Source organism: Scyliorhinus canicula, chromosome 6, assembly GCF_902713615.1.
Source record: "Scyliorhinus canicula chromosome 6, sScyCan1.1, whole genome shotgun sequence".
Classification (NCBI taxonomy): domain Eukaryota; kingdom Metazoa; phylum Chordata; class Chondrichthyes; order Carcharhiniformes; family Scyliorhinidae; genus Scyliorhinus; species Scyliorhinus canicula.
In genome coordinates, this window is record NC_052151.1 from 188,570,236 (window position 1) to 188,585,811 (window position 15,576).

Here is a 15,576-nt window from a genome sequence, read left to right on the forward strand (position 1 = left end):
CGAGTTGGAACTCGAGGGCATGAGTGGGCAGGAGGACAGATGTTGAGGGGGCAGGAGTGGTGAGGTGGGCTGGGGACGGGGTGAGGCGACACCCCCCAGTGTTAGGATGAGTGATAGTGTGGATAGGAATGGGCAGTGGAGTGGTGGCATGTGGGGGAGAATGCAGGTAGTCGAGGGAGGGTTCATGAACTGGGCATGGAAAGTTTGTGAGGAAGGGGGAGGATTGTTTGCATGTTATCTTGACATGAAAACCTACCTCCCTGCTCAGCTCAGTCGTTGTCATTTTCACTGATCTACAAACTTCATCCTTAAACACATCCATCAGGTTGGATCTGTTTCAGGAATGAATAAGGTTTCATTTTGGGTATATTGAGTAGTCCAGGGGTGGGCAAACCTTTCCGTTCAAGGGCCACATTCAGAAATTCACAATTCACAAAGGGCCGCATAGTATCTTAAGTAAAATAATTACTTCACCCGGTTATGATTCTGGGCGCCTCATATAGAACATAGAACAGTACAGCACAGAACAGGCCCTTCGGCCCTCGACGTTGTGCCGAGCAATGATCACCCTACTCAAGTCAACGTATCCACCCTATACCAGTAAGTAACCCAACAGCCCCCCCATTAACCTTAAAAAAAAATTTAAAAAAAAAAATTTAAAAAAAAAATTTTTTTTTTTTTTTTTTTTAATGACTTGGTGGGCCGCAGAAATACCTTTGGCGGGCCGCATGCGGCCCGCGGGCCGTATGCGGCCCGCGGGCCGTAGTTTGCCCACCCCTGGAGTAGTCAGTTGCATAAATCTGTATGTTTTGATGATCCATGGATGATATTGTTGATGTTTTTGTTTTCGGCATCTTTGGGAAGGTAATTAAATTAGAAACCTTTTCACATAGTGACCTAATTGTTAAATGTACTTTTTATACCTGCAAGGAGGGTTCCATAGTCAGAAAACACTTGTGTTTAAAAGTTGTCACTTTAAAGAGCATGTATCTGGAGCCATCCGTTATAGAAATATTCAAAGCATTTTCAGTAGGTGCTGCTGGCCATCTTTCCACCTTTTTACCTTGAGGTTCTGCAGGAAGGGCTGCCAAGTATCTTGCTTCCTGTGACCTTGTGACATGTGCATTCCGGGCATATATGTTGCTATTTCATGTTTCAGAAGATTGTAAAACAGAGCTGTACTGATCATAAACATACTCTACATTGGTTTCAATCCAGGTCCACTGGGTTGCTGCTGCATTTTTCAATTTTACTGTGGAAATGTGGAGGAAGGGTCTGATTTAACGATAACATAAAGTGCAGGTAAAGTCATAAACTGGTATAGGGTATCGGGGAAGAGAAGTTAAACTTGTTTAAGGTAATTTGTCAGTGATGACCATCTAATTATAGTGCGTTAACACTGTCCAGAGCATATGGTGTAGTTTCAAAATGATAGACTTGAGATATTGAGATTATTTCTATTTGAACAGAAGACTTGGATTAAAGATAGGGTTTTCTAATTATGAAGAGATTTTCTAATTATGAATCGATTTAATGGGGCGAACGATGAGAGAGCTTCAGAGAAGTTTTGTGGTGCTGGAGTTTGAAATAGTTAAGGCAATGACTATTGCACCTTTTTAATGGATAATAGATATATATTTGAAGATATGTAATAGAAGATGTGTTTGAAGCAGAGAAAATTCAGAACAATGGAAGAAGAGTAGGACTAAGTTGCTCTTGTAAAGGGTGAGTGCAAACTTGATGGGCTGAATTCTGTAAATCCATATGGCAAACGTATGTTTCCTTATGTGCAAGGAACAACTATTTTACACTTTTGTGTTCTGCTTACAGGGATGCACAATTTTCAGTTCCTTTGATATATTGATTTTTGGAGCATCCCATCTTGATGGATGACTTTCACGCATGACAAATGTTAACATTGAACTAGATGTATATCAGAGGAAATCCTCTATTGTACGACTGATGTGATAAGTATATAATAGAATGCAGCTTCCTTCATATGAACATACAAATTAGGAGTAGGCCATTTGGCCCACAAACCTGCTCTGGCATTCAGTAAAAATGTGACTGATCTGATTGCAGCCTCAAGTCCATGTTCCGCCCACTCCCGGTAACTTTTCGTATGCTTGTTAGTCAAGAATCTTGTCTGCCTCTGCCTTAATAATTGATCATTCATGCATAACCCTCGGGTAAGAGAATTTCAAAGATTCAACCCTCCGAGAGAAAAAAAATTATCTTCATTTCCATCTTAAATACGAGACCCTTTATTTTAAATCTGTCCCCAGTTCTAGTCTCTGCCACAAGGCCCTGTTAAGTCACCTTAAGATTTTATATGTTTCAATGCGATCTCAATCTTCTAAACCACAATGGATGCAGGTCCAAAGCTTCCTCGTAAGATAGCCCCCTCCCCACATCCTAGGTATCAGTCAGGTGATGATTCAATGTTCAGCACCACTCTCAGTGACTCAGATACTGAAGCAGTTGGCGTCCATATTCAGCAAGCCCTGCACAAAATTCGGGCTGATAAGTGGAAAGTTATAATCACACCACACAAGTGCCAAACAATAACCATCTCAATCAAGAGAGAATTCAATCCCCATGACATTCAATGATATTGTCATCATCAAATCCCCAATCACCATTAACGTGAAATTGAACTTGACCAGCCAGATAAATATTGTGGCTACAACGGCAGGTCAAGAGGCTACATTGAGCAGTGCGGCAACTCACCAAGACTCCTTAGAAAACATCTTCCAAACCCCACAACCTCTGCCACCTAGAATGATAAGGCAGCAATACTGGTAAATACTACACCTGCAATTTCACCTTCAGGCTACACACCAGCCTGACTTGGAAATATATCACCATTGTCACTGGGTCAAAATCCTGCTGCCCCCCCACACCACCACCACCCCCACTAACAGCACCTACACCTCGGGGACTGCAGCGGTTCAAGAAGGTGGAACCACTACTTCGAGGGCAAGTAAATGCTGGTCTAGCCAATAATGCCCACATCCCATGAAATAATAAAAAAAATACAAGTTCTTATTTGACAATTGCCATGGAGGAGATAGAAACAACAAGGCACTGAGGTCAATGCGTGTACAAACTTCATGTTCCTGAGCCAGACCTATATGTATAGTTACATATAAGCAAAATAAAGTTGGCTGCAGTGGAGCAGAGCAGCTTTGAATTGCTTCCAATTCTTGGGCACCGGGTTGTTGCCCCTTTTAGAGAAAATGTACGTACGGTCCTTCCTGTTATGGGTTTTCACTTTTTTTGCTGTTTACAATCCTGTTGCCTTGGTTTAAATCTCCGTTTGGAATTATTTGCAGTAATATATTATTGGGCCTAGAACCGTTTTTTAGCGGTGTAAGAAATAATGAAAATGCATCCCATATTTCTTTTATCCCAGAGAGAAACGATTAACTACATTAGATCAATTTTTAAAATCTTGTCTAATCCGAGTCTAGCTTGATGGATTTCATTTTGCATCACTAGTTATATCTTGACCAGGACCTTTGATCTTGTCGCAGAATTTTAAAAAATCTACCCTTTTTCTCTTTCTGGCAATTTTACAATACCGAATGGCACAAGGATTGTTTCAAAAAGTTTAATGGAACATTGGCCTTTCTCAAGGTAGCTTGATGTTGGCGTAGTAATATAAAGCTCTGGTTAGACCACATTTAGAATGCTGCTCACAGTCCGGGCACTACACCACAGGAAGAATATGAGATAAAATGCGAGCCTTTTGAGCGGCTTTACCATTCAATAAGGCCATAGCTGATCTACCTGAATTCAACCTTCCTCCACTATCCCCATATCCTTTGATTCCCTTACCATCTAAGAATCTGACAATCTCTATTTTGAATATATTTAATGACTGAAGTATTCCTCCCGGCTCTGAAGTGGAGAATTCCAAAGCTTCAGACAGTTTGGGTGACAGACTGTCTCCTTAACATATTGTATAGACAGCCCCTTATTCTGACCCCTGGTTCTAAATTTCCAACCCCCTACCTGTCAAGTCCCCAGAGAATCATTTGTTTCAATGAAACCATTAAATTTTTTTGAATTCTATGGCATATGAGCGTCATCCATGTATTTAAAAATACAAAAAAGTTGTAGTAAAGTTTTCATTTTATAAAGCACAAAATAAACAAATCATATACCTGCATGAACCACCTGCTTCAAGAAGACCACCATCATACCGGTACCAAAGAAGAACCAGGCAACGTGCCTCAATGACTACCGTCCGGTGGCCCTGACTTAGTCGTAATGAAGTGCTTCGATAGGCTGATCATGAAGCGCATCACCTCCATACTCCCAGAACGCCTTGTCCACTTCAATTCGCATACCGCTGCAACCGGTCCACATCAGGCGCCATTTCCCTGGCCCTACACTCATCCCTAGAGCATCTCGAAAACAAGGACTCCTACATCAGACTCCTATTTATTGACTACAGCTCTGCCTTCAACACCATAATCCCAGCCAAGCTCATATCAAAGCTCCAAAACCTGGCTCTCCACTCTGCAACTGGATCCTCGATTTTCTGACCAACAGACCACAATCAGTAAGAATGAACAACAACACCTCCTCCACAATAGTCCTCAATACCGGTGCCCCTCAAGGCTGCGTACTTAGCCCCCTACTCTACTCCCTGTAAACACACGACTGCGTGGCAAAACTTGGTTCCAACTCCATCTTCAAGTTTGCTGACGATACGACCATAGTGGGCCAGATCTCGAATAATGACGAGTCAGAATACAGGAGGGAGATAGAGAACCTAGTGGAGTGGTGTAACGACAATAATCTCTCCCTCAATGCCGACAAAACTAAAGAGCTGGTCATTGACTTCAGGAAGCAAAGTACTGTACACACCCCTGTCAGCATCAACGGGGCTGAGATGGAGATGGCTAGCAATTTCAAATTTCTAGGGGTGCACATCTCCAAAAATCTGTCCTGGTCCACTCACGTCGACGCTATCACCAAGAAAGCACAACAGCGCCTATACTTCCTCAGGAAACTCAGGAAATTTGGCATGTCCACATTAACCCTTACCAACTTTTACAGATGCACCATAGAAAGCATCCTATTGGGCTGCATCACAGCCTGGTATGGCAACTGCTCGGCCCAGGACCGCAAGAAATTTCAGAGAGTCGTGAATACCGCCCAGTCCATCACACGAACCTGCCTCCCCTCCATTGGCTCCATCTACACCTCCCGCTGCCTGGGGAAAGCGGGCAGCATAATCAAAGATCCCTCCCACCCGGCTTACTCACTCTTCCAACTTCTTCCATCGGGCAGGAGATACAGAAGTCTGAGAACACGCACAAACAGACTCAAAAACAGCTTCTTCCCCACTGTCACCAGACTCCTAAATGACCCTCTTATTGACTGACCTCACTAACACTACACCCTGTATGCTTTATCCGATGCCAGTGCTTATGTAGTTACATTGTATATCTTGTGTTGCCCTCTTATGTATTTTCTTTTATTCCCTTTTCTTCATATGTACTTAATGATCTGTTGAGCAGCTCGCAGAAAAATACTTTTCACTGTACCTCGGTACACGTGACAATAAACAAATCCAATCCAATCCAATAAACAAAATACCATTTACAATCCCATGGCCTTGGGGAACCCCCAAACCACAAACACCCCATTCACCAGCTGAAACTTTACAGCTACCAAAAGTAAACCCCCCAAAACCCGGGGTGTATGCTCAAAGAACGAAGCAAAAACAATGCTGTCCAGCTATGGAAGAGTAACCAAAGCCCAACACCCATACACCCCCACCCCCCGGGCCATATATTCCCATACTGTTACCCTAACCAGCCTAGGGTGACTGTCCGTGCGCGTTCTCCGCGTATCTGCGTGGGTTTCCTCCGGGTGCTCGATTCCTCCCACAGTCCAAACATGTGCAGATTAAGTTGATTGACCATGCTAAATTGCCCCTTAGTGTCAAAAAGGTTAGGTCAGGCTACTGAGTTATGGGGAGAGGATGGAGGTGTGGGATTGAGTAGGGTGCTCTTTCAAGGGCTGGTGCGGTCTCGATGCCTTCTGCACTGTAGGGATTCCAATCAAGTCAAAGTCCATGGTCCTTGGCAAAAGCCTCCGCCTCTTCTGACTTATTAAAAAAATGATCTTGGCGAACATCTGAGAAACTTACTCAGTTGACTTTGGGCCCTTCACCCCTCTGGCAAACTGACGACTCTGAGGTTCTGTCTCCTCGACTTTTGTCATCCACCTTTGCCCTGAGAGTTTTCTTTTTCTTCCCCAGCAGCAACATCTCCTCTTCCAACGAGGTAATTCGATTACCATGCTGCGACTAGGCCCCTTCAATGCCCCCTGGGTTTTTTTTCCCAGCTGCTCCCGAATTGGGCAAGTGCCTAAATAATTGACGCTGAAGGATTTCCAACATCACCCTTCACTACTCCTCAAAATGCTTCACAAACTGTTTTTCAAACTCCTGCACCTTCACCTGTCAGCGTTTTCACTATGATATGGGTAGCCACATCTAAGACCGGGTCCACCGCTTTCCTACCTGCTGAGTTTCGTGAGCATTCTGGCTCTGTCGAAGGATTACCCCCTGTATTCTTCTTGCCACCAACCGTCACAGATTTTGACATTTTCGCTGACAGATTTGGTTTTGATAACCAGAATCCCCAGAACCATGTTAAAATCTAAAAAAAAAACAGGCAGCATGTTGGTGCAGTGGTTAGCACTGCTGCTTCACAGTGCTGAGGACCAGGGTTCGATCCCGGCCCTGGGTCACTGTCCATGTGGAGTTTGCACATTGTCCCTGTGTCTGCATGTGTCTCACCCCCACAACCCAAAGATGTGCAGGTTAGGGGGATTGGCCACGCTAAATTGCGCCTTAATTGGAAAAAAAATAATTGGGTACTCTAAATTTATTTTAAAGAAGTCCAAAAAATGGAGACCATGGCGGGAGCTACCTTATGTGTGACCTGTCGCCAACGGAAGTCCTCATAATCCACTCAGGACAAACCTCTCATCCCAGCGATCTGTCTTGTGATCCTTTGTCACATTCCCTCTAGGGACAAAGACAAGTGGCCTGCTTGGTTGGCATTCCCTCCACCACTGGCACACAACGGCAGCATTGTGCACTGTCTACGCACTGCAGCAGCTCACCAAGCCTCCTTTGACAGCATCTTTCAAACTCCTGACCTTGAAAAAGGACTAGTACAGCAAATGCAGGAGATCATACCACCTGCCAGTTCCCTTCCGAAGTCTCACACCATCCTTACTTGGAACTATGTTGCCATTCCTTTCCTGTCGCAGGGTCAAAATCCTGGACCTCAGGCGTCTCTCTAGCAGCACTGTGGATGTATCTGCATAACTTGGACTGCAGGGGTTTAAGAAGGTGGGTCATCACCTTCTCAAGGGCAACTAGGGATGGGCAATAAATGCTGACCATACCACATCCCATCAAATAATTTTTAAAAATCTACCTTGGGTGGAGGAGATCAAAATTGTACCAGCACACCCAAGTATTTCACCAAAGCTGGATATAATTGCTGTAAGAAATCTTTGCTCTTGTACTCTGATCGTTTCATAAAAGCTAGTGTACCATTTGCTTTCTTTACTTTAACTGCATGTGAACTTTCTATGATTCATGGACAAAGTCATCCAGGTTCCTCTGATTTCCAACATATTCCAGTCTCAATTAAAAATGAAATCTACTTTTACTGACCAAAATGTGTAACTTCTCACTTTTTAATATTTCCCACCTGCCATGTTCTTGCCCACCTACTTAACCTGTATATCTCCCTTTTTTAGGCTCTTTACTGTTTCCTCAAAACTTGTTTTTTAAATCTAACTTCCTATCTTCAACAAATGTTGATGCATTACACTTGATCCTTGCATACATTGTGAAAGTTGAGGCCCAAGCACTGATCCTTCCAGTACACAACTAGTTACAGCCTGTTAATCTGAAAGTGATAGTTTACTTCTACTCCATTTTCTGTCTATTAACTAATCCACAATCCACACTATTAATCCCAATCCCTAATTTTGCACAATAACCTCTTGTATTGCACCTGTTGAAATGTTTTTTGTGAATCCAAATACACAACTATATCCACTGGTTTCACCTTATCCACCTTACTAGTTGCAACCTCAAAAAAAACTCTCAAATAGATTTGTTGAATATAATTACCTTTCATAAATGCATTTTGCCACTGCCCAACTTTATGATTTTTTTTTAAAGGACCCTGTCATCACGTCACCAAAAAGATATTCTAGCATTTCCCCCACTACTGATGTCAGGCTAACTGGTTTATTGTTCTCTGTTTTCTTTGCCCCTCCTTTCTTGAACAGCAGGGTTATGTTAGCTACATGGATGGTACCTGTTGTATATTCTAGAGAATTCTAGATGTCCCAAACAAATGCATCCACTATCTCTAGCCACCACTTTTAAAATCCTAGGTGTAGACAATCGGGTCCAGAGGATTTGTTAGCTATCACCGCATTAATTTCTCTATTTACTGGATTACTGTCCTTGATGAGTTTGCACATTCTCCCCGTGTTTGCTTGGGTTTCACCCCCGCAACCCAAAAAGACACGCAGGGTAGGTGGATTGGCCACACTAAATTGCCCCTTAATTGGAAAAAATGAATTGGGTACTCTAAATTAAAAAAAAAATATAAGGTTATTAATTAGCCCTGACATTGCACTAGATCTCAGCTTGTTTTGTTGTAAGTTCCTTAGAATATCTAGAAACTATCCTGACTGCATTCCACAAACTCACCCTCTGCACCGTTAGTCTGGTTTGTTCAGTCTAAACGATGACTACGGCATGATTACGGCATTGTCCATGCACCTTTTAATTTCCTGATTTTTACTCTGTCTCGCATTAATATTGTTAGGGGGCTTATAAACTACTCTTACCATTGTTTCTTAACTCCACTGTAATTGATTCAACCTATTGATTTTGCAAGCTAAGGCCCTGTCTCTTTATGACTTTTATTTCACCCTTTATTATCAGAGCGACTTCCCCCCTCCTTTTCCATTTGCCCATGCCTTCTAAACGTATAGCATTTCATCTTCCAACCTATTACCCAAAAGCATGGAATATTTAATTTCCATCGTTTCCAGAATATCAATTAGATTTACCCCATTTTTATCTGTGCTATTAATTTAACTGCCTTTGTTACGAATGCTTTGCACATTCAGATGTACTACCTTTAGCTTTAACTTTTTTCTACATTTCCCTGATGGCACTTAAAAAAAAAATATATATATTTTTATTCTCCTTTTTCACAATTTTTCTCCCGAATTTACACCCAATAACAATCAATAACCAACAACAAATATCTCAATAACAAATAACCCCATAACAGTAACAACGATCCCATCCTCCCACCATGCCCAAACATCAGCCCACATGTTAAAGATAAACAAATGACAAAGAAAAAAAAAGGAATCAGGGATTACCCATAGCCATCTCCAACATACACAGCCCCCCTCCCCCCACACCAACTAATGTTCAATGTTATCCAGTTCTTGAAAGTGCAGAATAAATAGCACCCATGACTTGTAGAACCCCTCGGAGCTTCCCCTCAGTTCAAACCTAACCTTCTCAAGGGTCAAGTTATCCAACAGGTCCCCTCGCCACGCCAGGGCACAGGGTGGAGAGGCCGCTCTCCATCCCAGCAGGATCCGCCTTCGGGCGCTCAACGAGGCAAAGGCTATGATATCTGCTTCCGCACCCGTTTCCAACCCTGGCTGATATTCGACACCCCGAATATGGCCTCCCGGGGACCCGGGTCCAGCTTCACATGCACCACCTTGGAAATTACCCTAAACACCTCCTTCCAGTACTCCCCAAGCTTTGGACAGGACCAAAACATATGAACGTGATTAGCCCCCCCCCCCCCCCCCCCCCCGCAACGTTCACACACATCTTCTACCCCTTCAAAGAATGCCCTCGTGAGGTGTGCCCTGTACACCACCTTCAGCTGTATCAGCCCCAACCTCGCACACGAGGTGGAGGCATTCACTCTCCGGAGCACCTCACACCAGACCCCCTCCTCTATAACCTCTCCCAATTCTTCCTCCCAGTTTGCTTTGATCCCCTCCAGTGGTGCCTTATCCTCTTCCAACATAGCTCCGTATACCGCTGACACTGTCCCCCTTCTCCAGTCCACTTGCCGCCAGCATCTCCTCCAACAACGTGGAGGCCGTTTCCTCTGGGAAGCTCTGTATCTCCTTCCTGGCAAAGCCTGAACCTGCATATACCTAAACACCTCCCTGCTCCAGCCCATACTTCGCTTCCAGCTCCCTTAATCCTGCAAATCGACCCCGAAGAAATAAATCTTTTAGAGTCTTAATCCCCTTCTCTTCCCATTTCCGAAAGCTTCCGTCCCACCTCCCTGGCTCAAATCTGTGGTTCTCCCGGATCGGCATCCTGATGGCACTTTAATCATGAACACTCCGTTACCTCTGTTAAACTCTGTTCTTTCCTGACCCACTCTGCTTATTTAAAAAAAAAATTAGAATAACCAATTCTTTTTTCCCGAGTTAAGGGCAATTTAACATGGCCAATCCACCTACCCTGCTCATCTTTGGGTTGTGGGGGTGAGACCCATGCTGACATGGGGAGAATGTGTAAACTCCACACGGTTGGGGCCGGGATCGAACCCGGGGCCCTTGCGTAGTGAGGCAGCAGTGCTAACCACTGCACCATGGTGCCGCCCCTTGCTTATTTTTACCCAAATTGCTATTCTGTCCTATGGCCGTGACATTTTTCTTCGTATATTTGTAGTCACCCTTCCAACCACACCCAATTTATTAAATTAAAGCCTAATCTACCAAGCTAGTTACGCAATTCATCAGGATACTGGTCCGAGCATGGTTTAAGTGGAGCCCGTCCCAATAGAACACCACAGGGTTCTATCATATCCCTGTTATGGGTGCCAATTCCCCACAAATCAAAAGCCTTGCTTCCCATGCCACTCCAGTAAAGCATTTCATCTTTCAACTTATTTATTTCATTGTCAATTTGCACGTGGCTCAAGAACAATCCAGAGATTGAAGTTCTGTGTTTAATTTGCTGGGCGGCACAGTGACACGATGGATGGCGCGATAGCACAGTGGTTAGCACTATTGTGCCTCAGTGCCAGGGACCTGGGTTCAATTCTAGCCTTGAGTGACTGGAATTTGCATGTTCACCTCATGTCTGTGTGGGGTTTTTCCGGGTGCTCCGGTTTCCTCCCAGTCTAAAGAAGTGCAGGTTAGGTAGATTGGCCATGCTAAATTATCCCTTAGTGTCCAAAGATATTCGATTAGGTGGGTTATGGGTATATGGTGGGGGAGTGGGCCTGGATCGAGTGCTCTTTCAGAGGGTTGGTGCAGACTTGAAAAACCAAATGGCCTCCTTCTGCACTGTAGGGATTCTATAATTTCAATTCTTAACATCTCAAACTCTCTCAGCAGAACCCATTCCAAGTTTTACGTGCGTCCTACATGGACCACAATGACTGGATCGTGCCCCTCCCACCCTCCAGTTCATCTCCAGCTGCGATAAGATGTCTTGAACACTGGTACTGGGCAGACAACGCAACCGTGGGAATTCCCAGTTGCAGATGCAGGAAGAACCTCCTACCTTTTGGATAAGGGAAAAGGCCGATGATCGTCCACTTGGAGTCCCCTTAGTTGTCTGACTCTATCACACCCTCCTATCTCTGACTGCGAAATACTATGCACTGTGATGTAACCCGCTCTCTGATAAATCTCAATGGCTGCAATGACCAACAAACTCTTGAGCTGAAATTTCTTAACTTGCAGGCACTTGCTACTGATGTGATTGCTCAGGATCTCTGATGTCCACAACTTCCATATGTTGCAGTTATGATGCACCATCCTTCCTGCCATCCCTATCTTATATATTTAATTAATTTTTATTCACTCTTTTTAGTTTAATTATCTATTAGTTTATCTAATTTGTTATTGATAAGGTACTAGTTATATTTCCCTGTTCGTACCTTTGCCCTGGGCTAAAGAATAAAAATAAGCGTACTCACTGGCCAATTAACTATCTGTTCTCCTGTGATATTTCTCCAGAACTGTTGCTGTCTCTCTTCACTTCTCCTCCCCGTTGCTCTTGGTCTCTGGTCCTTCTCCGGGCCTCTGTTCTTTCTTTCCCACTGCTCTTAACCTCTGGTCCTGCTCTTGCTGTTGCCTTGGATCTCCCCTCCCGCTCACTTTGACGTGACCTTGTGGGAGGAGCAGTGCTGACTCTTAGAATGATATTGATTCAGTTGTGAAGGCAAGTTGTATAGACTAAACTTGTATTCCCTTTAGTATAGACAATAAATATGTAGACAAAGTATCTAAATGAGGTGGTTAGTATGATTGAAGAACATTTTTTCATCTCTTGGGGAGAGTCCAGAACAAGGGAAAGTTAGAGCTTGGCTGTTTGGGAGTGATGCCAAGATGTACTTCTGCAAAAAGGGTTGTGGAAATCTTGTGCACCTTCCCCCTCGCGTACCAGTCCTGAAAAAATTGAAGCTGTTAAGACAGGGGATCAATTGAACATTTCAGAATTGAGAGACTGAGTTTTTTGTTAGCTAACTGTATGGAACTAGGATGGCATCGAGGTACAGATTAGATTCCATGTTGTAAGTAAATGGTGACGGAATGAACTTGAGGGATTTATTGGCCTCCTTTTTGTCCTAATACTTTGATTAGATTCTGCAGTTCTGTTCTTTGTTGTCATTAGCCAGTGAGTTCAATTACAAAATAAATCACATTTAGTTATATGGGTGTAATCTCGAACTTTTAGTGGTATTTGGGGTTGGTTTTGTGATTCCATGCCTTTACTTTGAAAGTTGCTGATTTAGCGGCCTTTATCGTGGCTTGGTGCTCTTTCTAAATAGTCAACATTACTCTATCCAATTCTTATCCCAGAATCATCTTGCTATAGCAGGATTACTGTATTACTGTATCATACAATCTAATAACAGAAGGAAAATGATTTGCAGTATTGATGTGAAAATTGCCTTTTTTATGAGAGTTCTTAATTTACAAACTGTCAAATGTTGACCATTGAGATCAGGAAGTGATCCCAGCTTTAGGAAATAGCTAAGCAGTAAACACTCAAGTGCACTTGGAAGCTGAAGGGCAAGACCATGTGAGTGTTGCAGTGGGTTATTATAGTCTTCCTCTGGGTAAAACATAGGAATTAGCCTTTTTGCTACCCAAATCAATTGCAGTTGGGACATCTGAAAAGGGAAAATTAAACTTTTCCTTACCCTTCAGCTCAATTTTTTTGTGTTGTAACTTGCTGAAAGGGTGAGCTAGTAAAGGCCTGACAAGGGTTACGAGGCATCGGGGATTTTGATGAATGGTAGACTTGGTCCTGTTCTTAAACAACAAGGTTTAAGATTTGAGAAAGTAACAAATGAACAATGGAGCAGGAAATAAGGCGAACTGAAATTAAATCGGGTATAGAAAATGTGGAAAAGAAGATTGTAATAGATGGATAGAAAAGTAAAAAAGTAATATGTTTAAATTTACTACCAGTGAGGGAGACTCCCAAGTGTCAGTAATCCTTTTCTGGATTGGAGAGGTTGAATAACGATGCAGGAACACAGATCCCGTCAATAAAAAGTTACTTGTACTGTTAAGTACCAGCCCTAACTTTGGTAATTGTATTGGCAATTAATGTGCAAATACAGCAACTTCTCGATGCTGATGAGCTTTTGTTTTTGTGATGCTTAACGGCTGTGTGGCACAAATTCCAACAGGCTATCTTCCTGGACCATTTATATGTTAATAATGATGTGTTTTTGGCAGCACATTTTGGCCCATAATTTGAGTTGAAGATGTGAATTTGCTGTCTTTTTCTATTTGCCAGTGCTCTGTGGTGCTCCGTACATTTTTGTGATAAACTTTTAACGCTTTGCATAAAACTGTTCAGTATACTATTCTACAAGTTTTCTTTTTACTAAAATAAAAGCTTAACAATTGAAAGAAAATTGCTGAGCAACATATTGCTCCGTTGTTGCTGCTGGTAACTTGGAAGTGGATGGCTGTATACGAAAGACCCCCAAGTAGATTATTAATCACAAACCCTCCCCTATCTAAATTAGCACTTTCATATTGTGAATGCTTTAAAGTGTTCCAGTAATGCTCTTTTAAGAAAACAGGTGTTTATGTAGAGATATCAGCGAGATGGGTGTGCTACTCATTTCAGTTTGCGTATTGATGTGAAGTTTGACAATGACATCTATAAATACTTAACAGCAAAGTTGGCCTTCCGTGGTAACCCTGCGCTGCGTGTCAATGGGGTTCATTGGGTTGGGTGCAGTCGGTGGTGCGGGTGCTTTTCTTTTTGGGGCCTGGGGGCCTCTATTTTGATTCTCGGCCTCCCTTAAGTACCGGGCCGTTTCACTGAGTTCCTGCCAATCAGGGCCGTCTTCCTGATCTAGCTGTGGGCCAAAGGTGTCTCTAAACCCATTTTGAACAGATAGCAGGGATTGCAACTTTGCAATTTGCTGCCTGCACCTGGCATGATCCACCGAACTCTGCCTCTGTTCCGTGGAACTGTGGAGTGCTCGGAGGGCTGCCTTCAAATCATTGCACTGTTTCCTTAACTGTTGTACCTGGTTCTCTGTCTCTTCTCTTACCATTACAGCACGTTGTGTGTTCTGGTAGGCCTTATCTTACTGAATTTGGAAGCTGCTAAGGTGGGCGAGACAGGTTTGATGTGCCCTCTTGACATCATCCATTTCCTTGTCCTTCGCCGCTAACGGCTCCCGGAGTGCACATTTAATCTCTCGCTTTCACTAATATCTCCCTCTCTACTTCTCTCCTCCTCAAGCTGCTTACGGAGCGTCCTCACGACGTCCTCTGTGCCTCGTAATTGTGCCAGACAGGACACGATTGCCATCGGCTTACGACCTTGCTCTAACTTTTCTTGTGGATCTCGGTCAGGCTGTCCAACCAAGTCTGTCCTAATCTGCCAGAACCAGTTTCTTCATTTGCGCAAAATTCCGACCATAGGGGCCATCCGTTCCCCTTTAGGTATCTCCTAAGCTCTTCTTCCCATACGGGCCACTGTTCTGATCTATTGGTCGCTGTGACCTCGGCTCTTGTGGATGCATAAGGCATTCCATTGCCTTCATGGCCATCCCTACAAATACTTCTGTCTACCGGAAATTTGGAACAAGGGGGAATAAAGCAGTGGTACAAACACAGGTACGGCTCAAGCTATTTTCCGGTTTACGCAATTCCCGAAAGTTTCACGCAACGAAACCTATCGAGTTTACCTTGTATTCCTTTGTTAGTACGCATGCAAATTCCAAATTCTGGAGGTTTGATTGATACTGGTTTCGCTTGTGGTTTATTTTACTTTGCCAATTTGGATTCTAATTCAAATGCTTTTGTGGGTTCTCTTGGAGTGACACGGTCACTTCTGGGCCGAGTCCCGTCAGTTATTGGCGTCAGATGTCGCCAATAACTGTTGCCTTTTTTCCTTTTACTCTTTTACTCTGTCTATTCTGTGGCTCTGTTCCAATTATGGGAATCAGTGAATTTCCCCTGATTTCTATG

The 15,576-nt window shown here is 43.4% G+C and overlaps 1 protein-coding gene across 1 annotated transcript in view; it reads left to right on the top strand.

The window, feature by feature from the left end:
• The window catches only part of phf3 (PHD finger protein 3), a 172,685-nt gene that overhangs the window by 882 nt on the left and 156,227 nt on the right, over nucleotides 1-15,576 (top strand).